Here is a 23869-nt window from a genome sequence, read left to right on the forward strand (position 1 = left end):
TCAGACACCCCTTCATGCATTGTAAATAGCCTCAACAATTATTTAACTTTTGTGGTTTTAAGTTACAAAAAAAATTACTTTCAGAGTTTGAGCTTTTTTAAAAAAATCAGTATTGATGAGTATTATTTGAATATTTTATTCGGACTTTGCAGTTAGTATTTGCTAATATTTTCATTCCTATTTCATTGACAATATAATTTTCTCCTACAGAATTGTAATAATTTATGGATTAAAACCACAAATTTAATTAAATATGAACTTTTATTAAGGCAAATTAAGAAATGTACATTGAGTTGTATATCATTGACTCAGAAGTGGGTTAATAAAATCTGTGATTGTCAGCATTGGTTTGTTAAAGAGAGGTCATGTTTTATTTAGTACAATTTACTTATGTACTATCACATGGTAATGAATGCATTGGGCAAGGAAGATGTCTATTATTATTATTTTTTTACGACACCTCCAAGGAGGGAGTCCAAAGACTCATCGAGGTAGGGCACCTACTTTACAACTCTCCGTCTCTGCCACTCAGTCCACCAACTACAGCAAACCACATCATCTACACCTACGCCATCTACTGCTCACCACCACTAGTATTTTCACAGACAATCGCAACATCCATGCCCACGGCGGGATTCGAACCTGCAGTCTTTTGGATGGAGTGTGGATACACCAACCAGGCCGGCACATACAGTGCTGGCATGGTTACAGTGGTATTCTTAGATTTTACAAAGGCTCTTGATAGATTGCCACACAGTAAGTTAACTAAATTCAAATAGTTGGATAGGTGACTGTCAGATAGGTATCAGCAAGTTTTGTATTGAGACGGGGAGTACAGTGTCCTGAATCCTGAAATAGGAAAGTAGTTTGACTTGCATGTTATTGATATTGGTTGGCTTTAACTGGAGATATGCATCTGTTTGCATGTAATGCAAAATGGGAAGGAGAGCATTCAGTCAGTAAGATATAGCCTTAAGGAGTATTTGAATAGATTGTATGAGTAGTGGACAAGTGAGCAGAACTGTCAGTTCAGTATTACGAAGTGTAAAATGTATGTTAGTGATAGCACACACAAATGTTTATGTTAATGATATTGGTTGGTTTAACTGGAGATATGCATCAGTTTGCAGATGAATGGAAAATGGGGGAGAGCAGTGAGTCAGGCAGATGAGGCCTTAAGGTGATAAGCAGATGAGCCTTACTTGAATAGATTGTATGAGTGGGCAAGTTAGTGGAACTGTCAGTTCACTGTTACAAAGTGATTATAAAGTTTGATAGGTAAAAATGGAATGCAAAGTATACACTGGGTGTGGAAATTTTGAAGGAGGTAGTGGAGATGAGATCTGGGGAGGGGGAGAAGTTCAGAGTTGAAAGTTTTTTTACCCTCGCATTGCACAAGTTGTGAAGTCATCACATCGTATGACAATGATGCAGAGAACTTTGATATGGTGAAATAATCATGTTATGATTCCATTCTATGAGACTTAATCAGTCTTCATATGGATTGTGTGCAGATTGTCACCTGGTTTTCATGGTAATGAAGATGTGCTATGAAGGGTCTGGAGAAGATTGACTAAGGTGGTAGCTGGTCTTTGAAATGTGAGATATGAAGACAGATGAAGGGAATGCAATTTGCAAAGCCTTGGAAGAGGAGAGATGATTCAGGCATACCAGTTGGTAAGGGGTTGTTACTGGGTTAATGTGGAAGAAACTTTTTTATAGAATGGGAGAAGGAGCCATCCCTGGAAACTGTATATGGAGGATGGGTGTGAGGAACAGACTCTTTTCACAGAGAGTAGTTGGCAAGTGGAATGCATTACATGACTGTTGTGAATGTAGATTTGTTGTCAAAAAAAAAAAAAAGCAACAAAAACAAATAGCATATTTCACAGAAGATTTGCAAGAATATATGGAATGCCTAAAAATTAATGAGATAGGATCCATTATCGGATACTAAATTGGTCTGTTGGTGTTTCTACATAGAATTTCCAGATACTGTAATATACCAATTGCTAACCCTACAGTTATCAGAACTCACAGTTTTGGTAATCGAAAGAATGGATAATTGAAGTACAATTACATGATGCTCTACCAGACGTCGTTTGACATGCAAGGGTCATTTAATTGAAGAGTCATGGTCAGGTAAATGTTAGATTACGGTATTTTAATAATGTCAGATAAAAGTGACTATTCTTCATCTAGTAGATGTGTTTGTTATTTTAAACATAGGACTTCGAAGCAAAAGCCAAATAGAAAAGAAAATCTGGATTTTAATAACGGGAGCAATATAAAAAGCACATCAGGAAGCAGGAGCCATGATGAGGAATACAGAATCTGTGAAAAGCAATTAGCATTAAAAAAAAAAATAGTCATTAGAGAGAATTTTATTGCTATGTGGCAATTGACCTTAGGGAATTCAAAAGGTAGGAGAGTCAGATTCATTAAAAATTGCAGGTGCTATTAAGTGATCATCCCAAGCCTTGGCTGCAGAGGTGGAACTCTGAAAGGATAGAGGTGAATGAGTTAGAAGTAGAAGGTTTTGCAAAAGCTTGATTTGCACATTTATGTTGATAGGATTGGATGTCAGCAAAGGTGTTGAATGAATGAAAAAAACAATTAGCAGTACCTTTGATTTGGTTACTTACTTTGTCTCAACATCAACACAAATCCTAACAAGTGGAAATAGGGAAAGATAATCCATTATACATGGATGAAGCCAAGGGCACAAGTAACCAATTATAGACTAGGCCACTGTTTTTCAAACGGTGGATGTGAAATCAGTTTAGTAGCTTTTTTTTTTTATGGTAGTTTTTTTTTTTTTTTTTTTTAATGAAATAGAATAGAAAATATCATACATTATCTCAGAGTTTGTAGTTTTAACACAATCACACTGGGCAACATTACATCTCTCATATTTCACTTCAAGCAAGAATGCACTTAATGGCATATTATATCCATTCAATAGGATGCATTTTTACAAAGATTTAAATATGTATGGCATGCTAGTTTGAATATTTTAATTAAATTTTATTTATAAAATTAGTATTAGTGAACTATCTTAAATGCAATTCTGATTTCAAGTTATATGTATTCAGCATACTATCTGTGAAAGGGAAGGTGTTAATCATTATGTTGGGTAATTTTCATATCAGTTGTCTCCAGTTCACACTAATTGTCTCTACATATAGTACCTACTCTTTCTCTGTACTATATTTAGTGACACTATAAAGCTGCTTGTTTTCTAGAATTTTGCAGTATGGTGTCGTTGGAGAGATGATGTTTTTTTTACTCTGCAAGGATATTTTCATTCTGGTCTGAAAGAAGGTGTAGGAAGTAGAAGTGTTTATTCCTGTGAATAAAAATGAATTTTATATTTTGACAAATACACCCGTTGTATTAAATAAAATATTTCCTAATTTGTTTTTGTATTGTTTACTTTGTGTTTTTTATATTGTATTTAAATATTAATAGAATCATATTTGATATTAACTCCATTAGGTTTTTTTTTAGCTTTTACTTTATTATTATGTAGTAAGGACATATATTGTGAAACTTGAAATTTTAGTAACCTCCATGGAGTCAATAGACTTATCATTGCTGGCCTGCTCAACCAGCAACGTCTTTCATAATGAACTTTGAAGACATTCCTTGCATTCACAATGCATTCTACTCACCAACAGCTTTCCACATTAAAAATCTTCTCCTCAGACCCTTCTTCACCACATCTTTATGCAACTTCCAGCTTTTATATATATATAATATGTGTGTGCTGGGTTGTGATGTGAAATGGATTTCATATTGATAGTCATGGTCAGAAAAGTGAAAAACACTGGAGCAGTATCTCTGGAGCAGTCATTTAAGTGTTAGGCTAATTAGAATCCATATTCAGAGGTGGGCAGTAACACCTTAATCCTCTATAGAGAACAGTATGGCTCTTAAAGGTAAATGTTACTTTAGCAGTTTGCTCACTACTTTATAATTGTGACTGCATAGTTGGATAAGGGGAATGGATGTACTACAATACTTCTGGGCTTTCTCGGGTATATGGACATATACACACTTAAAGGGTATGCAAAATAGATTTGGGACAGGCTGATTGGCAAATAGTTCCAGAGGATAATGTGCAGCAGTACCGAATTAGAGAAGGAGGGTAACCAGTGTGGTATCCCAGGTTCTGTTCTTGAGCTATTGTTGTTTAACTTATAAACATAATTATTTGCTGTTTGCTGATGTGTTGCAAAGTTAGAAAGGGTAGTAAAGGACATTGCTGATATAGAATCATTGCAAACTGATACTATAGACTGCTTCTTTGAGAATAACAATCATTAGTTCAGTGTGTACGTGGTATGCATTTTGGACTAAGGGTTTATTGCAACAGAGATTATCTTAGTGGTAATTTGCTACTAGTAGTCAGCAAAGATAAAGACCTTCAGGTGATGGCAGATAGATCTGAGGTCTGAGGCATTAAGGCATTGGATAACTGTAGTATTACAAAGAATACTAACTTATGGGAATAAGGACCTCATTCTTCCATTATAAGGCTCTGATAACACCATATCCCAAATACTGTTCTCTGCTTTGCTGTGGTCACTTGGTTTCAACGGAGATGAAAGAATTGAAAAGATCTAGTGGAGGGTAACTTGCTTATGGAATTGTGTATATGAGGACGACAGACTAAGGAAAAGCAGTATTGTGTTTGAATAATAGACGAAAGAGAGGATTTGATAGAAGCACAAGTTGGTAAGTGATCTTACAGTAGAAACACAAATGAGATTTCTGAGTTCTCTCTTACAAACATCTTGTGACGAGTTTGTGAGAGATCAGAGTCATCTCTGAAAATTGAGTAAAGATGTGGTTAGGAAGCATGTGAGATCATCCAGGTTCTTTTCGTGGTGTTTGGAATGAACTGCCAATGGATATTGTTGAGTATATTTTTCAACAAATGCTTTTAAAAGAAAAATGTGGTATGTATTTAGGTATTCTGTGACCTTAAAGGGACCAATGAGTCTTAGATGCCTTAGATTCCACATGATGATAATCGTAATATTTAGCCTGCTTATGATGGTGAAGCTTAAATCTTCTTAGGAAAGATGCAGTATCCATCGATTTATCAGATTCATTGTTGCAAACAAAAATACACAACTTCTTAGTTTAAAAATGTGAGCCTAAAAAAATCTCATTCATTATTATGAACAATAAATACGGCCATGTGAATTTCTTTGTGCATTTATCCAGAAATAAATTTCAGAATATTATTACATGGTACATTCATGGAGTTTGGACTCAGGAGGCTGTGCTATATCATCCGTCATCTAGACTGCACTCTACAATCCATCCAACATCCACCATGTGGTATATGTGAGGTTGACTGACTCGCATTCAATTTAAAAACGTCTATAACAACAAGAATCAAACTTTTTCTTAGTTTAAGAGCACACATCCTACTGCTCGTTGCACTGCTATGAGGAATCTTCATGAGGACTTTTATTTGAAGGTGAGAAGTTAGTCTCACAGGTAGCAGGATTTTATCCTAGAAACATGAATTTTTCTCCTGGAGAACTGCAACAGCTAACACATTTGATAAGAGCATTCAATAACCTCACACAATGGTTTAGGCAGTTTTTGATGTGATTAAAGTAAAAAATAAGTTGAAGATATTCTTTGTTCCATATTGTCAATACTGCCTTGTTTATTTCAAGCCTAACCTAGCACAAAGTTTTGTCCCCAGTGACTTATCAAAACGTCTGCCCATGGTACATTGTACTATGGGCTTCAAGCTTTTGAGTCAGTTCTATTAAAAAAAAAAAAAGTACTATTAAAAAAATGCCCAACTCCATTATTGAACTTTGGCATTTTTTTTTACCCTAGTAAATAGAAACAACAGATTGTTGTTTGTTGATCCTTATGAAATACAGATAACCCTCGAATAACGCGGATGTTAGGTTCCATAGAAATGGCGCGTTATATAAATGACATTATGTGAGACTCAGATTACATACAAAAAATCGTTTTTTTAAAAAAAAAATTATATAAACAACGACATCTAACAAAAAATATTTTTATTTAATTCAGGTAATTCATGTAAGTTAAGAAAACATAAACTATGACACAAATACATAGTATAAAATTATAAAAATTACAAATTATAATTAAGCTTCATTGCATGTAATGCATAAATGTATTAGGCAAAATAAAAATAAGTGCATATTAAGGATCAAAGCTGTATAACCGAGAGGAGACCTCCACATAGCCTTTAAACAAATGCGGAGAACCGACCAGGGCTTCTGACCTAATGTCCAATCCTCACCTTCTCGTGGTGCACCCTGTAAGGTATCTACCTGGATACTGAATGAACGAGGATGGGCTGGCAATTTGGGATTTAGCCGACCAAATTGTATTCTTATTGGCTTAAATCAATATACAAAATGACGGTACAACATGACAAAATTTCATGCCTGTTGGGGCGTCGTCCAGTTAAACAAGCCCCCCATTGTTTTCGCCAGGGAACCAGGGCAAACAACGAAAAGTCAGCTACTGGAACAAATCTGAAAGCACACCGCAACTCAGCATCACTATAGTTAAAGCTCGGTACTATCAACATAAGAAGCCTGAATGGCAAAGAAATGGAGCTAGCTGAGGAATTAGATAAGTACCAGATCGACATAATAGGGGGTGACTGAAACAAAAAAGACAAAAACTGTTGGGATCTTTCGGAGCAATAAATACAAAATGTTATATTCAGGAAATGACAATCAAGGAAAAGGAGTAGCCATAGTATTCAAACTAAATATGAGGCTAATCTTCTTGAATTGCAGGCAGTCTCAAGTAGAGTGATGTGGGCAAATATCAGAATAGAAAATTGGACAATGAGACTTATTTGTACCTATGGTCCCAGAGAAGGTTCTACTAAGGTAGAAATGGAGGAATTTTTTGATGGTTCAGAAAAAGTGACTGACACAATGAAAAGGGAAAAGTTGGTCCTGGTTGGGGATCTAAATAGCAGAGTAGAAAATGATTGTCAGACATACAAAAATATTTTGAGAAAATTTGGAGAAAAGAGCAAAGCTAATAATAATGGCAAATACTTGTTGGATTTCTGCTCAGGACATGGACTGGTTATTACTAACACCATGTTCCAACATAAAAATGTGCACACGTTCACATGGAGAGAAGAAGCAAGATATAAGAAAAGTCTCATTGACTATGTTATTGTTGATAGTGATGTTTTCTCCCTGGTGCAGGACACCAGAGTGTACACAGGATTTGAAATTGGAAGTGATCACTATTTAGTCTTGGGCAGGATAAAATTGAATTTCATATTGAAAAGAATAACATGTAAGAAAGTTTTAAAGCGAATAAAGTTGAGCAGCTCTCAGATGTGAACTGTAGACTAAAATACACAAAGATTATTGAAGAAAAAATGAAAGAGTTTGAGAACAGGAATCAAACCTTGGAGATTCAGTGGCAAACTCTGAAGAAAACATTGATTGATTCAGCCAGAGAGGCATGTGATGAGGTTGTCTGCAAGGATAGAAAAATTAGAACTCTATGATGGACACAAAGTTAAAGAGGCAGTGAAGGAAAAGAAGAAAGCATATCAAAAGTTCCTGGCAAATAAGTCAGCTTGTGCTCTTAGAGAATACAGAGACAAATGCAAGAATGCTAAACACTGTGTAAAACTAGCTAAACAAAAGTCATGGGAGGACTTTGGCAAGAACATAGAAAATAAATATCAAGAAGGTGGCAAATTATTCTGGAGGTTGTTGAAGAAGCTTAGGAATGGATGAAAATCCATTCCTAAAATATAAAAGGAGTTAGAGATGATAAAGGTGCCATGAAAATGGGAGAAAAAGATATCGTTGAAGTATGAAGTAATTACTTTGAAAAACTGCTAAATGAAACAAGCAGTGATGAGAGCACTGTGGTAAAAAACACTGACCAGGCATGCAGTCAGGAATGCATATCCATTCTTGAAGTAGAAAAAGCCATCAAAGGCTTGAAATGTGGAAAGGCAGCAGGAGTAGAAGATATTTGACCAGAAATCTACAAGTATGGTGGTTTAAAAGTCTTACAGTGGCTGCACTGCATAGTTCAGAAAGCCTGGACAGAGGGACGAATTTCCAATGATTGGAGTAGAGCTCTCATAGTACCATATATAAAAAGGGAAATAAAACCGAATGTGAGAATTACAGAGGTATTTCTCTACTGAGTGTTCCTGGTAAGATATATATGCAAGTATACTTGAGAAACGGTTGAGAAGAATTGTGGAAGAAAAGCTTGGTGAAGAACAAGCTAGATTCAGGCCAAATAGAGGCTGTCAGGATCAGATCTTCACTTTACGACAAATAGTCAAGAAAGCATGGGAATATAACAAAGATCTGTATTTAAGTTTTGTCGATTTGGAAAAGGCATATGACAAGGTGCCGAGAGAGAAGCTATTCAATATGCTTCAGTTATATGGTGTCTATCGGGCATTATATCAAGCAATACTTAGTCTTTATTTGAGTTGTAAGTCAGCAGTTAGAATTGAAGGAAGTATGGGAAGATGGTTTAATGTTAATTCTGGTCTGAGACAAGGATGTACATTATCCCCTCTGTTATTCATTATCTATATGCATCATATTATGAAGGAAAGTGGTATTACACATGATATGAAAATTGGAGATGTTAATGTCAGCTCCTTGCTTTATGCGGATGATGTTATACTTCTAAATAAATCTGCTACAAGTTTGCAAGATTCACTGACTAAATTGATTAACTGTTGTAATAGATATGGTATGACAGTCAGCAATAAAGAGGCAAAGACAATGAAAGCAGGCAGAATCATTGAAAATGTCAACTCTGTTGTGAATGGAGAACCTGTGGAACAATAAAACATTTCAGCTATTTAGGCACGATTTTTAGTGAAGATGGTAAATTAAATACGGAAATAGACAACAGAATCAACAAAACTGGTTTGGTAGGAAGTCATTTGAATAAATTAATATGGAATAAGAGAGAAATTAGTCAGAACACCAAATTAGCTGTATACAAGACAGTGTTCAAACCAGTTTTATCTTATGGATCTGAGAGCTGGGTCAGAAGAATTAAAACACTTGACCAAAGACTGGAGACTGCAGATATGAGATTCCTGAGAAAGATTAGAGACATGAACAGTGGCATCAATGGCAATATATTAAAAACGAGGATATTAGGAAAGAACTTGACATTGTCAGCATCCAGGAATGTGTTAATAGAGCTAATATCAAGTGGTATGGTCACTTAAACAGAATGGTAGAGAAAAGATTAGCAAAACAAGTGTTCTCTGCCAAGTTGGCAGGAAGACCACGATATAGGCGGATTGATACGGTACAAAGTCCCTTAGATGATAAATATATAAGATCTGATAATGTTGGATTCTTGAAAAGTAACAGACTGATTTGGAAAATTGTAGATAGGAAATTGGTAATGATGTAAATATTTCATGTAGTACTATCATATCCTGTACACCCCTTAAGGGTATATGATAGGAATTTGATGGTGATGCATATTTTAATCTTTCATAGCACGAGGATTTGAGGATCAGTTAATAAACATTAGTTTTGTCATGTAATCACCTGATGCATTACTACAAAACAGTAGAGTAATTCTGTCATTGGAAACTTTGAATCCAGGAGCTGATCTTTCATTTTTCAAAATATAGGTGCGTTTTGGCATTTTTTTCCAATATAACCTGGATTTCTCAGCATCGAACACCTGGTCTGCATTATAAATGTTGAGAGTTTTTTGTTTAATAAGATTTCCATCCAAAGGAATTTTCTTTTGAGTGCATCTGCTTTCCAAATCATTAGAGATGTCTTCGTTTTTTTCTTAGAAAATTGCGTACACGAGCAACAAGCTTTGCACTCACTGTTGACCCAGCAATACAAACTTTCTCGGATTTTATGTTCATCGTGTTTGATTGTTTGAATTGTTGATTCATTTAAATTCAAAGTCCTTACAACAACTGGTTTTTCTCCATTTTTCAACCAATCCATGATTTTAATTTTTTTCTTCGAGACAAATTTTCTTTTCAATATTCATTTTTTCCCCTTTCAATGCAGTTTGTGGCCATTACTATAAAAATAATTTTTTTACATAAAAAAAGCATTACATATTAATTATGTATGTAACTCACCAGAAAATAAAATGTTCAGCTTGAGATAACACATTTATGATTTTTAATGTGCTTTCCTGGCAGAAAACGAAGACAATTTTCAACAATAAACACTTTATACGGTATGCAATTGATGTACATGCATGCTAAAGAGTGTTTCGCCTAATATAAATTCGCTACCTATAACTACTTGCGCGATATGGGCAGATACAAATTTAACGAAGATAAAATTTGATTTTAAAATTTCTAAGTCGCACGATGAAAAATATATGAAAAGATAAAGGGTTACTACAATTAATTTTAATCATTTACAAATAAGTTTAATCATTTCATAATCCTCTACATCCTGTAGGATACATATTAGAAATTCGATGAAGTTAAAAGGAGTAAATCTCCCCCATCCCCAATGATCTAAATATTCTAGAGCATCGTTGCAGTTTGTGGCCATTACTATAAAAATAATTTTTTTACATAAAAAAAGCATTACATATTAATTATGTATGTAACTCACCAGAAAATAAAATGTTCAGCTTGAGATAACACATTTATGATTTTTAATGTGCTTTCCTGGCAGAAAACGAAGACAATTTTCAACAATAAACACTTTATACGGTATGCAATTGATGTACATGCATGCTAAAGAGTGTTTCGCCTAATATAAATTCGCTACCTATAACTACTTGCGCGATATGGGCAGATACAAATTTAACGAAGATAAAATTTGATTTTAAAATTTCTAAGTCGCACGATGAAAAATATATGAAAAGATAAAGGGTTACTACAATTAATTTTAATCATTTACAAATAAGTTTAATCATTTCATAACCCTCTACATCCTGTGAGGATACATATTAGAAATTTGATGAAGTTAAAAGGAGTAAATCTCCCCCATCCCCAATGATCTAAATATTCTAGAGCATCGTTTCTCAAACTGTGGTAAATGTACCACTAATGGTACATTACGTTATTTTTGGTGGTACAATTTTTACACAAAATATTTAAATGTTCAGAAAAATATATTTTAATATTGTAACGAGTAGACTGTTCCAAGAATTTAGCTTGGCGAAATGAATAAAACGAACAAATAAATTTTATTGCAGTGTTTTATAAACACTCCATTTGGGATGTATTGATTTTTAATCGGGAAATGCTTTTATGGTGGTACATATATTTTTTGATTCTTATTTATGTGGTACAAAATTTAAAAAGTTTGAGAACCCTTGTTCTAGAGGATTTAGTTATATGCATCATATATAGTTGCCAAATGAGAATAAGGAATGCAGTTAACTGGAGAAGCTTATTGATTTAGAGAAGAAATATATTACGCAGAAGAACTGCTTGTATACAGAAACATTCGCACAATTATTTGAGGACAAGATCTATTCACCATTGCACATAATATGCAAACTGAAGAAACCTAGAAACCATTTGCATAAATCGGAAGGGAGAGTGTAAGATTGGTGCTTACTGAATAGAAATTTGTCCCAAAATAGATGATATAAGCAAGATTTCCTGTTGTCTCTGACACTAACTGGCAAGATTCCTACTAAGATTGGATTACCTAGTGCTCACCTGTTAGATGAGAAGATTCTATAAAAATCAGCTTATACACTATTCATGAATTTTTTACATAGCATGATATAAAGGTATGGTTACCATATTTTAGGAAAGATAATCCAGGACACTTCATGAAAAATTAATTTCAGTGTTAAGAAAGTCGACGACTTATAAGTTATACACCCCTGTATGACAAACAAAAGTTGGTATGACGAAATCAAAGGGAATCATAGTGCATGGAACTCAATCAACAAAATATTGAAAAGTAGATTGCATACCTTCTACAGTAAATCTATTGTGAAGATGATGTGGATGGCCATCCTTCTTGTTTCTGTTCCACTTCTGTATATTTTTCACTAGATAGTATTTTCCTTAAAAACTATTCGTCATAAAAATCACTACAAGAATATTTGGAATTCACTTTCACATTTAAAAGTTCCTTTATGTTGACACCTGCAATTGACCTCTTTCTGGTGACCAAATGCTCATAGTTGAAAAAATCCTTTCTATTGGAACTGATGTACCTGATAAACACAGCAAATTCTACTAACTTTAATATATTTTTGAAGGTGATGCCGGCATTCGTGAAGATCTCAAATAAAGACAACCATTTATCTTGAATGCTTAAAGTTTTTGAGTCCCATTCTTGTTTTTGTTGTTGTTGTAAAACTTTGTTTAGCATTGACATTTCATAAATAATTCATCTGTGTTTATTGAATTATGTACTATCATGTTGACAAAATTTGTACTCTGTTCTAAATCATCCCAATTCACATCAGAAGTTAAAAATATCCAATTAAATTTTTCTGCCTGTTCAATACTCTTCTTCCAGGATTGTAAATGGTTTATACTGACTTCATAAAACTTTCTGATATGCTTATAGAAATCTCGATTAGTTTCACCATTTGATTCCCTCTTAACTGTTGTTTTGCCAAAAATGGCACAAATTTATGTTGAAATCTTTAAGTTTAATTTCCAATTCAGAATATTTCATTAACACCTCTGTTGCAGTTATAGAATTGGACTCTGTTTGCTTGATTACATTTTGAATTTTCTCCTGGTACATCTTCAAAATGTAGGAGTTGTATCCGAATCCTGTGATCTAAAGTAAAGTACCAAACCACTATAGGGACTAGTGGTTTGGTACTTTACTTTAGATCACTTTTTTATGTCTTTATGATTTCAACTATCAATTGTTACAGGTATGTAACTAACAGATTTAAAGCATCCAACATTTCATTGAAAATTAATAGCGATATCACATTTATAATTATCGTTTCAGTTTTTGTGTGAGCAACTGAAAATTTTGGTTTGAATAACTTTTTACTCTCAAGCACAGTCATTACTTGCCAGAGAGTGGGTGAACATATGTGGCTCCATGGTTGGTGGATGGGGGAGCTCATCCACCAACCATGCTGAATCACTCTCCTTGCAAGAATGAATAAATTTTCATCTTCTTGTATATTAGGGGCTCCTCAAGAAGCTCAACCAAGTTCAGAAACTTTGGAATCATCAGAAAAACCAGAGTAAGAAATGAAAAACAATAGAAGCTGCCACAAATATGTGCACTTGGAAAAATGTCATTCTTTTTCATCTAGAATCTTCCAACTCTTCCAAACCTTTCTAGAATAAATCTAGAAAGGTTTGGAATAGTTGGCAGGATCTCCAGAACCTCTAAAGAAACTGCATTCAGGAGATATCCTTATTAAAGCAGCTACAATAGAAAATCAAAAAAATTACTCCATGCAACATCTATCTGAGGAAACCAATTACTGTTACCCCCCCACCCACACACATGCATAAAACTTTAAAATTTTCTGAAGCGTAATATCAGTGAGACCTCCTTAATGTTCTCGATGAAATCAGCTCTGTACTCAAGGACCAAGAAGTGTGACAGTAATATGAAAAATCTTCATATATAGGAATAGGCATCTAGTTCCCACCAGAAACTTTATTCTTACCTTCAGCAAAACAAACCACCAATCACCAATATCTGTCAAAGCACATTATCTCAACTGTCCAGTAAGGCTCTACATTCCAAACTCTTTACATTGCTTTAAATGTCAGAAATATTGTCATTCTCTGCTATCTGTGCCTGATGTGTCAGTAAAGATCATGAGAATAAAGACAGCCAAAGTAAAACACCAAAATGCTCTGTGAGGGAGACTATCCAGCATACTCCTGAATATGCCAGTGATGAAAGGGAGATACAAAAATTAAAAACAAAGCAGTATCACTTATCAGGAAACAAAGAGGCAGCATACCACAACAGTGACAACATCTACTAAACTCTAATGCCAAGAAAGTGACTGTAAGGAACATGTCAGTCGGGACATTGGTCAATATTGCCTTCTCACGACTACAACATTCCTGAAAGATATGAACTCGCCCCTGAAGACATCAAAAAAATGGTCCCACTACATGAAAATCCTCTTATTAAAGAAATTATGGAATGTGCACCACAGAATATCAAGATATACCTTTGGACCCAATACTCAGATAGCATGGATATCTCCACTTCCCCTCAGGAATATAAAACTTAATATACCAAGTTTCCTTCAGTGAGTGGAATTTGACAGCATATTGGATATTTTCCCAGAAGAATAAATAATGGATATTGGCTGTCCACAATTCTCAAAAAAGGAAAAAATTTAAGACTAATGAAAACAAAATCTCTCAACATAGGAAGCCAGATGGTACCACCACAAAGAAATAATGAAAACATTCCTAAATTGAATCGTAATGGGTTTCAACAAAACTTGTCATCAAGGCTCTCTCTTCCAGGGAACATACCCGAAGTTGAGTGATGATCTGGCTCTCTGTAACAACTCTGATGGTTGTGCAGGCACAACCATCAGAGGAAGAGTTAAGTGGTTACCATTATTCATAAGGACAGAGGATGGATATGCTCATGGAAGAGTGCCATGCTTGTGGGCAACCACAAGGATGGCGACTCCTCCATGAATCCAGGTCTTCGCAAATCCAGGTTTACACAAACGTAAAAGCAGTTGCTATCCACTTCTCATCTGTAAATATAATAACAGCATGCTGTGTGTACCTTCTTCCTGCATAAATATTTCTCAAGATGACCTTGATGATAACATGTTACAGTTGCCATCCTTTCTTTTAAATGTAATTTAAATAGACACAGTATTCTGTGGTGGAAGAGTGGTTGAGCATATGTTCAACAACCATCTCTTGAACACTGGAATCAACACCCTCCATATACCTAACTGAACATTCACTTCCATCAACTTAACTGTTGACTATGCAGAAAGGCTTATGTGTTCGCCATACATGTTGATTAATTTTGAAGGTATATATTAGAACACAGACTGATAAGTAAATAATTTATTGACTTATTGCTGATATTTTGCTGGTATTCTAACCAGCATCTTCAGAGTACAAAAACAGTTTGTCACAGTGCATGAGACTGTTGTTTTTTGACAAACTGTTTTTTGTGCTCTGAAGATGCTGGTTAGGTTACCAGCGAAATATCAGCAATAAGTCAATAAATTATTTACTTATCAGTCTGTGTTCTAATATATACCATCAAAATAAATCAACATTAACTGTTGACCCTCTCTTTTCCTACTGTTTAAGTGGGATATTGATGACAACTTTCATGATATCCATTTTTCTGCATGGGCAACCATGTACTACTCATGGTCACCCATGAGTAGTTTTCCTACTGCTCAAGGTTGCCCATGAGATTAGTACATGGTGAGTAGCACATCACGAATATCACATGGAAAATTCCCTTTTATATGTTACAAAAAGAAAATCCCTGCCAGACCATCCCACGTGGCCAACTGCTTTTTGTCCATGGTAGGAGAATATGTACGATGCCCATCAGCCTGCCATATGGCACTTTGATTTGCGAATAAATTCTTTTATGAGCTCTAGATGTTGGGTAGACAACATAATAGCATAGATGTCACTAGACACATTTCCACTATGGCATTCACACATACCACAACAAAGCTTTTCTTTTTGCAAGCCACCAAAATATTTCACTCCTCCCATTGTCTATCAGAAGCTCTTTCAAACCCACAGATGGGAATAACCTGATTTTGTGCTTATCTACACAGATGGTTCAAAATCAGGAATCCTAGTGGGATCTTCTGTAGTTTTTCTTAACAGTATTATATCTGTACAAATCCCATTAGAGTGTAAACAACTTTACAGCTGAGATGTATGTATAGAGCTTGCTTTTAAAATACATAAGATTGCATTGCTACCAAAGATGCAAGATATATACAGATTCACAGAGCTCTTTACAGGCAGTAAGAAGGCTAGAGCTGTAGAACTGTCCAGTGCTCTCTCAGATCCAACATGTCTTTGCTCATTTTGGAAGTTACTCTTGGATGTATGCTTTTGAATTCCATGCCACATTAGGATTAGGGGAACAAGTCTGCAGATACTCCAGCGAGGTCAGCTCGCTTCTCAAGTTTCTGCCATCTGCCTGTACTCTATATCAATTAGAGGCAGTCATCTTGGAATAAAGAAATAAATAATAAGCTATCAAATCAAGCCTGGAATTAAATTGTGGCAATGTAGTCTATGCAGGGAAAACATAAAGAGGAAGTTGTTCTTGCCCAGTTTCATGTAGGTCATAGTCATCTTACACACTTCTTGTTTAGAGGTGATGACATGCTTATGTGAGTTTTGCCAATGAATGCAGTCATTATTTTAGTCACTTGAATAAAACCAGTTCTGAGCCCCATAAAATACCCAGGTAGATTTTATCAGACTCGTCAAGTGTCACCCTGGTTTTTAAATTTTTACATAGCATTGATGATTACCATCTCTTATAAATTATATACCCGTTAGTTTAATTTATTGTATACATGCTTTAAAAAATTTTTTTTTTTTTTTAAGAATGTTTTATGAATTTGAATACTTTATACTTTTTTGCATCTATTTTAAAGCTGTTTTTCTGCACTGATTTTTCTGTTTAGCATTCAGTAGCATTTTACTTATTTATTATTGCTATTACTATTACCTTATGTATACTATTATTACCTTATTTACTATTACCTTATGTATACTTCTAACAAATGTTTAATTTATTTTTATGTAAATTTTTTACCAATGTATGCTGCTTATTTATTAAACCTGTTTATTTCTCTCTGCTGTTTTCATTCCATTAAACCTGAAGTGAGAATGAATGTTGCCATATTGTTTTCAGTGACATATTCATTGCAAATATTTGGATCATGAGACCAAAGTCATGAAGATAATTCCACTTGCAAAAGGACACATGTGAAGTAGTAGTGGATTTACTAAAGGATGCCTGATAGATTAAGTCATTAGGACCCTCTGAATGTTTTGGCTAATGGGACTCTGGTGAAGCTACAGATGTCCTAGCAAGCTAGTAATTGATTTACTTAAGTTAAAAAATATGGGAATCAGAGCCATGTGGATAGAAATAGCAGATGATCTGGACTGGAAAGGAAATGAACCTAAGGACAAACATCGAACATACTAACTACAGGTAAAGATGAGTTAGTGGATGTTATGATGGAGAGGAAATTAAATGTTTTGGGATTTTTGAGCCAAACGGAATGGGAAAAAAAACAAGGAAAGAGGAATTTAAGAGGAAACTATATTTTATTTTGGAATTGAGCAGATGACAGTGTTAGTTTTATCATCAGTAAAAAAATGAATGACAAGGTTATAAAATGTGATGAAATTAGTGATAGGATAATCGGGCTTGTGTTTGAACGTAGGAGCGTTTGGAGGATATTCAAAATATGAGCCTTACCAGTCTTAATGTATGGAAGCGAATCTGGACAATAAAACAAAAAGACAAACAAAGATTAACAACAGCAGAAATGAAGTTTATGAGAAAAACTGCAAAGTATACCCTATTTGATCACAAAAGAAACGAAGATATTATGAAAGAATTAAACCAAGAACCAGTAATAGAAAAAATTAAAAAATATAAACATAAATGGATGGAACACGTTCAAAGAATGAAAACAGAATGATTACCAAAACAAGCCTTAAAGTACAAGCCATTAGGAAAAAGAAAACCAGGACGTCCTCTTAAACGACTCAACGATGACTTCTAAGGCCGGAACAGGCCATGCTAGGCCTAAATCCTTGATACGTATGATGATGGGGTGGGAACCACAAAAAGAAGAAAAAAAAAGTAAAAAATTATATGGGCAAAATAAGGAAATGGACAAAGAAACTTATGTTTCTTTGTCCATTGAAACTTATGTGCCTGTGGTCCCACAGACGGTTCTCCTAAGGAAGAAGCGGAAGAATATTTTGAGTCATTAGAGCAGGTAGCTGATATAAAGAAAATGGAAAAAGTGGCCCTTTTTGGAAATCTAAAAAGCAGAATCGGAAGTGAATCCCACCAGGCATATAGAAATGTTTTGGGAAAATTTGGATGAAAAGGGCAAAGCTAATAATAATGGTAAGTATCTGCTGGATTTCTGCACAGCATATGGACTAGTCATTACTAACACCATGTTCTAACATGTTGTCTTCTCTCCAAACATTCTCATGTGGAGAGAAAACACAATAAGAAAAGCCTAATTGACTATGTTATTGTTGGAGTGTATAGAGGATTTGAAATTTGGAATTGACACCTTAGTTTTAAGTAGGATAAAACTGAATAGCACATTGAAAAGAACAATATTTTTAAAAAAAAGTTTTAAAAAGAATTAAAGTTGAACAGCATTTACAGGTAAACTGTAGACTCAACTATACAAACATTATTGAAGAAAGAATGAAGCAGTTCAAAACAAGAACAAAAGCTTGGGATCTCAGTGGCAAACTCTGAAGAAAACATTAATTCATTTGGGGAGATATGTGGTGAAGTTTTCTGCAAAGATAGAAAAATAAGAATGCCATGGTGGACACAAGAAGCTAAAGTAGCAGGTTCTGGACAAGAACAAAGTATACTAAAAGTTCCTAGCAAAAATTAATTTGCAGATGCACTAAAAGAATACAGAGAAAAATGTAAGAGAACTAAGCTATGTAAAAGTAGCTAAACAAAAATCAAGGGAAGACTTTGATAAGAATATGGCTCGCCTGGTTGGCAGAGTGGTTAACATATGCGCTCTCCAGCCAAAAGGCTGCGGGTTTGAATCCTGCCATGGACATGGATGTTTGTGATTGTCTGTGAAAATACTAGTTGGTGGGCAGCAGGTGGCGTTGGTGTAGATGATGATGGTAGTTGCGGTTTGGTGAATTGAGTGGTGGAAATGGAGAGTTGTAAAGTAGATGTCCTCCCTCAATGAGTCTTTAGACTCTTGGAGGTGTCACGTAATAATAATATAGAAGAAAAATATCATAAAGGTGATAATACATTCTGGAAACTATTTAAAAAGCTCAATCACCAAGGATGATAATGGTGACATGAAAACTGAAGATAAGAATATCCTACATGTCTGGAATAATCACTTTGGAAGACTTAAATGAAACATACAATAATAGAGCCATAGTAGAAAATTTTCAAAAGGAATGCAAACTGGAGTACATATTAATACTTGATTTAGAAAAAGCCATCGAAAACTTGAAATGTGTAAAGTGTGTATGTAAATGTGTGCACTGGAGTAGATGATATTCAATCCGAAATGCTGAAATGTGAAGGTTGAATTTCAAATGATTGCATTAGACCTCTTATAGTTCTCATCTATTAAAAAATGGAATAAAGCTGAATGTGAGAATTATAGAAGAATTTTATACTAAGTGTTCCAGGTAAGATTTATCCAAGCATACTTGAAAAGAAGCTGAGAAAAATTGCGATAGAGAAACCGGAAGAAAAATGTCGATGCAGGCCAAATAGAGGTTTCTAGATCAAATTTTCACTTTACAACAAATAGTTGTCGAGAGTGTGGAAATATAACAAAGATCTGTACTTAATTTTTGTAGATCTGGAAAAGGCACATCAGTGGTGCACATGGAAAAGCTTTTCAAAACACTATAATTATATGAGGTAAATTTAACATTATACAGAGCAATGCATTGTCTGTATTTAAGTTTTAAGTCAGCAGTGAGAATTGAAGGAAATACAGTAAGATAATTTGATGTAAAATGAGGAATAAGATAAGGATGTACATAATCTCCAGTCTTATTTATCATCTGTATGGATCATATTATGAAAGAAAGTGGAATGCAACCTGATATTAGAATTGGAGATATCAAACTTGGCTCTTTGCTTTATGTAGTTGATGATGTATTCCTAAACACATCCAGTTCAAGCCTCTAGGATTCTCTTAACTAAATTAAATAAGTTGTAATAAATTTGGCATAAAAATCAGCAATAAAAAGACCAAAACTATGAAAATAAATAGGAACATAGAAAACTTCAGCTAATGGAGAACCTATAGTACAGGTAACATATTTGAGCTCTTTAAGCACAGGTTTTAGCAAAGATGGCAAAGTAAATTTGGAAATAGACAACAGAATAAGCAAAGCTGGTATGGTGGGGGGAGCCTGTTGAATAAATTTATATGGAATAAGAGAGACATTACCCAAAACTAATCTAGCAGTATACAAGACAGTGTTCAAACCAATTTTATGTTATAGATCTGAGAGTTGGGTTAGCAGTAAAGCATAAAGCACTTGATCAGAAATTAGAGACCACAGATATGCGAGTTTTGAGAAAAAATAGGGGTCTGAACAAATAGCATCAGTGGCAGAATTATATTAAAAATGAAGACTTTAGGAAGCCACTTGATATTGTTTGCATTGAAGAATGTGTAAGTGGCAGATCTAAGTTGGTATTTTCACTTAAATAGAATGGAAGAAGAAGGGTTAGCAAAAGAGGTGTTTGATGCCGAAGTGGCAAAAAAAAAAAAAAAAGATAGAGAGAAATCCCAAGGTCTAGATGGATTGGTTCAATCAGAATTGCCTTAGAAGAACAAAATGTTAGATACAACAACATTGGAGTGCTGACAAGTAATAAATTAATTTGAAGGAAAATTGTTCATAGTAGATTAATAATAATGTAAACTTATTCACGTTGTCATGGTAGACTGAGTACCTCTAGAGGGTACTTATCAGGAAATTGATGATATATATATATATTAACTAGGTGCATATTTTAAGGGGGAAAAAAATTCCATATAAAGAGGATAACCTTAAACCAGGCATGGCCAAATTTTATTCTATTCAAGGGCCAATATACGATGAGTGGTAATGTCATGGGCCGCACACTTTTAGACAGAACTTAAATAAAAATAAACTCTGCATTCTTTCAAGGCAATAGTTATATGTATTGAATTACTATATTTGTCAAATCATTTTACTAATGAGAGAACAATATAAAATACTTATTGATTTAAATAAGTTATATTTATAACTTAATAACACTTTTTAATTTATTTAATATGTGAGAACCTATTTCCTCGACTCTTTTTGTTACAGTTTGTTTTGATAGTGGGACACTTTCAAACTCACTGGCAATTTTATCTTCCCCAAATGCACTTGCCATTTTCACAGAAGAGGTTTTACAAATTCACCATCAGATAATAATTTTTTTTGCTTTTGCTATCTCTACACTTACAACAAACGATGCCAAGAGTGAGCTTTTTTGTAATGATGTTGGTTTAGTAAAAATAGATTTCTGAGCACATCCTTTCTCTTCAAATTACGTATAATTTTAGTACATACTTGTCCAACGTATTTTTGGTATTTAGTGGCATGGTGCTGTATGCAGTGTCATTTGAGGTTATATTCCTTGTGCACAGACAATGCTTGCAAACACACAAGGCACTGGTTTGTTGTCATTTTTGTTTATAAACAAAAATTCATTTTCCCATTTCTCCTGAAATGACCTGTTTTCTTCACAGATCTTATGTTTCTTACTCATAGTACACAAAGACTGAAGTAACTGACCAAGGGACACAAACTGCAACAGTAACACTGTTAACTGTGAAACTGATCACTGTAACCAGAGCAGAACAAGTAACTTTCATGATGCATTACTCTGGAGTGCATAGAAATCTACCACTCCCACTACTACAATTCGCATAGAGAAGCAGATTTTATAAATTGAGTAATCTTTTTAAAGCAATTTTGATTCCATGTTGAGAATATAAATTGTTTCCATCATCAGAAATAATGAATATAACTAGTATATCAATCAGAAAATCTGCAGTCGAAACTAATAGCTAAATTGATAATACATATAATTTAATATAGATTTTATCCTGCCGCAGGCTGCACAAACTCACGTTACGAGCTGCATTCATCTCGCGGGCCTGCTGTTGGCCACCTATGCCTTAAACTATCAGATCTATTTAAATTAGGTTGGTGACCAAGGTTTTATAGCTCTGTTTATACAAATATTATATTAGAAAACTTCTTTCAAAGAAGATTAGTCAGCAACTTCTGTTGTTGGTAACATCAATAAAGTAATTATTAATATCTGAACAACCTCTCACTCAGGAATAGCTATCCAAAGATCCAGACTTTGCCATTACTCGTGAAAAAAATAACCACGCCATGAATCAAAATTGGAACAAAAATCTTCTATAGTATCCCTTTTTTCCTGGAAACTCTGACAAGGGGAGCAGCAGTAATTCCAGGAAAAAAGGAGTACTATAGAAGATTTTTGTTATTGCTAAGCATTTTTTCAGTTTGTCATATTTATATAAAAATCCATGTCTTATTTTAAAAATAATACTCTGTAGATTTTTAAGATAATCTTGGAACTTTCTTGGCTCGACACATTAGTTTTTATATTGTGTTACTCTTCACAAATGTTCAGTAGACGAAACATTGGAATTAATCCAATAAGAGTTTCCTGCTAATATAGTTTGCCTTTTCAAGTTTGTAATCTATTCAGATTACTTCACTTTGTCAGGACAAATTTTACCAACAGAGGATACATCCATGGTTAGTCCTCTTTTGCCTAGCCTAGCGATTTCTTTTATGGAATACTACTTTGAACAACATCTTCTCCACAGCACAACTGAGGCTCTGTATCTGATTGTCAGGACTTTCTTATAGGAGACAACCATCATATTTCCTTTCTAGATCTTATTCTTTGTCAGTGAGATGGAAGTCTTCAGTTTTCTGGTTTTAAAAGTAACCCCACAGGACAGTCTTTTCATTCTCTCTCTCTCTCTCTCTCTCTCTCTCTCTGCCATCCTTGTCAAAACTTTGGCACCATCAAAATCTCATTCCATTTTCTTCACCAAAACATTGTTAACACAAGAAATATAGTATATCCACTTCCTGTCCAACAATTTCTGTGAGCTGTGTAACAAAGCCATTAGTAGTTAGTTTATTTAAATTATGCTTGACAAGAAATCATATTCTTATTTAATCCTTTGTAGATTTGAAGATACCTCATGCATTAACTTTGTTTGCTTGCACTTGGGTAAAGGATTAAATGAGAATATAATTTCTTGTTAAGTGTAATTTATTTTGTTACCAAGTGGGGAAGGAAAAAAAAAAAAATCAAAAATTTCATCTTAAGCCATGCACAGCACTCATGCTCAAAGTTTTGCATCAGCTTCTGTGGGATCAGTGGCATGCCCAGAGGGGGGGGGGGGGAGGAGCCCTGGCACTCCTAAAGGAAAAACAAAAACACTACAAAATTTTCCAAAAATCTTTTCCTAATTAAATTTCAATTTTTTTTTATTTATGTTGTGTTGTGTCTTCTATTTCATAGGTCTACTCAACTTGCCCCCCCCCCAAGATTAAATTCTGAGTGTGCTACTGTGTGGGATTAAGTTATTCAGCATATGATTTGTAATGGATTATAAATTATTATCCACTGAATAGCATGTTTGAGGACACAAGAACATGTCTTTTTCTTTGCTGAGAAATGCATTTTTCAGGTGTTTGTTATGCAGCTATTTTATTATTCAGTTTCACTCTGCAAGTCAGTTTTCTTTAAGTGTATGTTTTAATTATGTGTAATGTGAATTTCAACAAAAATAACGCAGGGTAAAACTTATTGATTTATTATTATTATACGGGTACACCTTATAAGGAGTCCGAAGACTCATTGCGGGAGACCCAATCTATCCACACAATCTATCATACCTCTCCTTGAACCCATTAACAGAAAAAGCACTCACAACTGACCAACCCATTCCACTCATTCATCACTCTTCAAGCAAAAAATGTAGTCCTCACACCCCTACTGACCACACCTTTATTCAACTTCCAGGGATGACCCCATGTTCTGGTCCCTCTAGC

The 23869-nt window shown here is 34.5% G+C and overlaps 1 protein-coding gene across 3 annotated transcripts in view; it reads left to right on the top strand.

The window, feature by feature from the left end:
* Positions 1–23869, top strand: part of LOC150096082 (uncharacterized) — a 329695-nt gene that overhangs the window by 9869 nt on the left and 295957 nt on the right. The window contains exon 1 of one of the 3 annotated variants that reach the window (XM_090408973.1): positions 20011–20048. The exons of the other annotated variants lie outside the window; for them this stretch is intronic. The gene's annotated coding sequence lies outside the window, so the exon portion shown is untranslated. Of the gene's footprint in view, positions 1–20010; positions 20049–23869 lie in introns of those variants that run through there. 3 annotated transcript variants of the gene reach the window in all.

Source organism: Typopeltis vanoorti, chromosome 19 (genome assembly GCF_054136105.1).
Source record: "Typopeltis vanoorti isolate ZY-2024b chromosome 19, IOZ_Tvanoo_1.0, whole genome shotgun sequence".
NCBI classification, from domain to species: domain Eukaryota; kingdom Metazoa; phylum Arthropoda; class Arachnida; order Uropygi; family Thelyphonidae; genus Typopeltis; species Typopeltis vanoorti.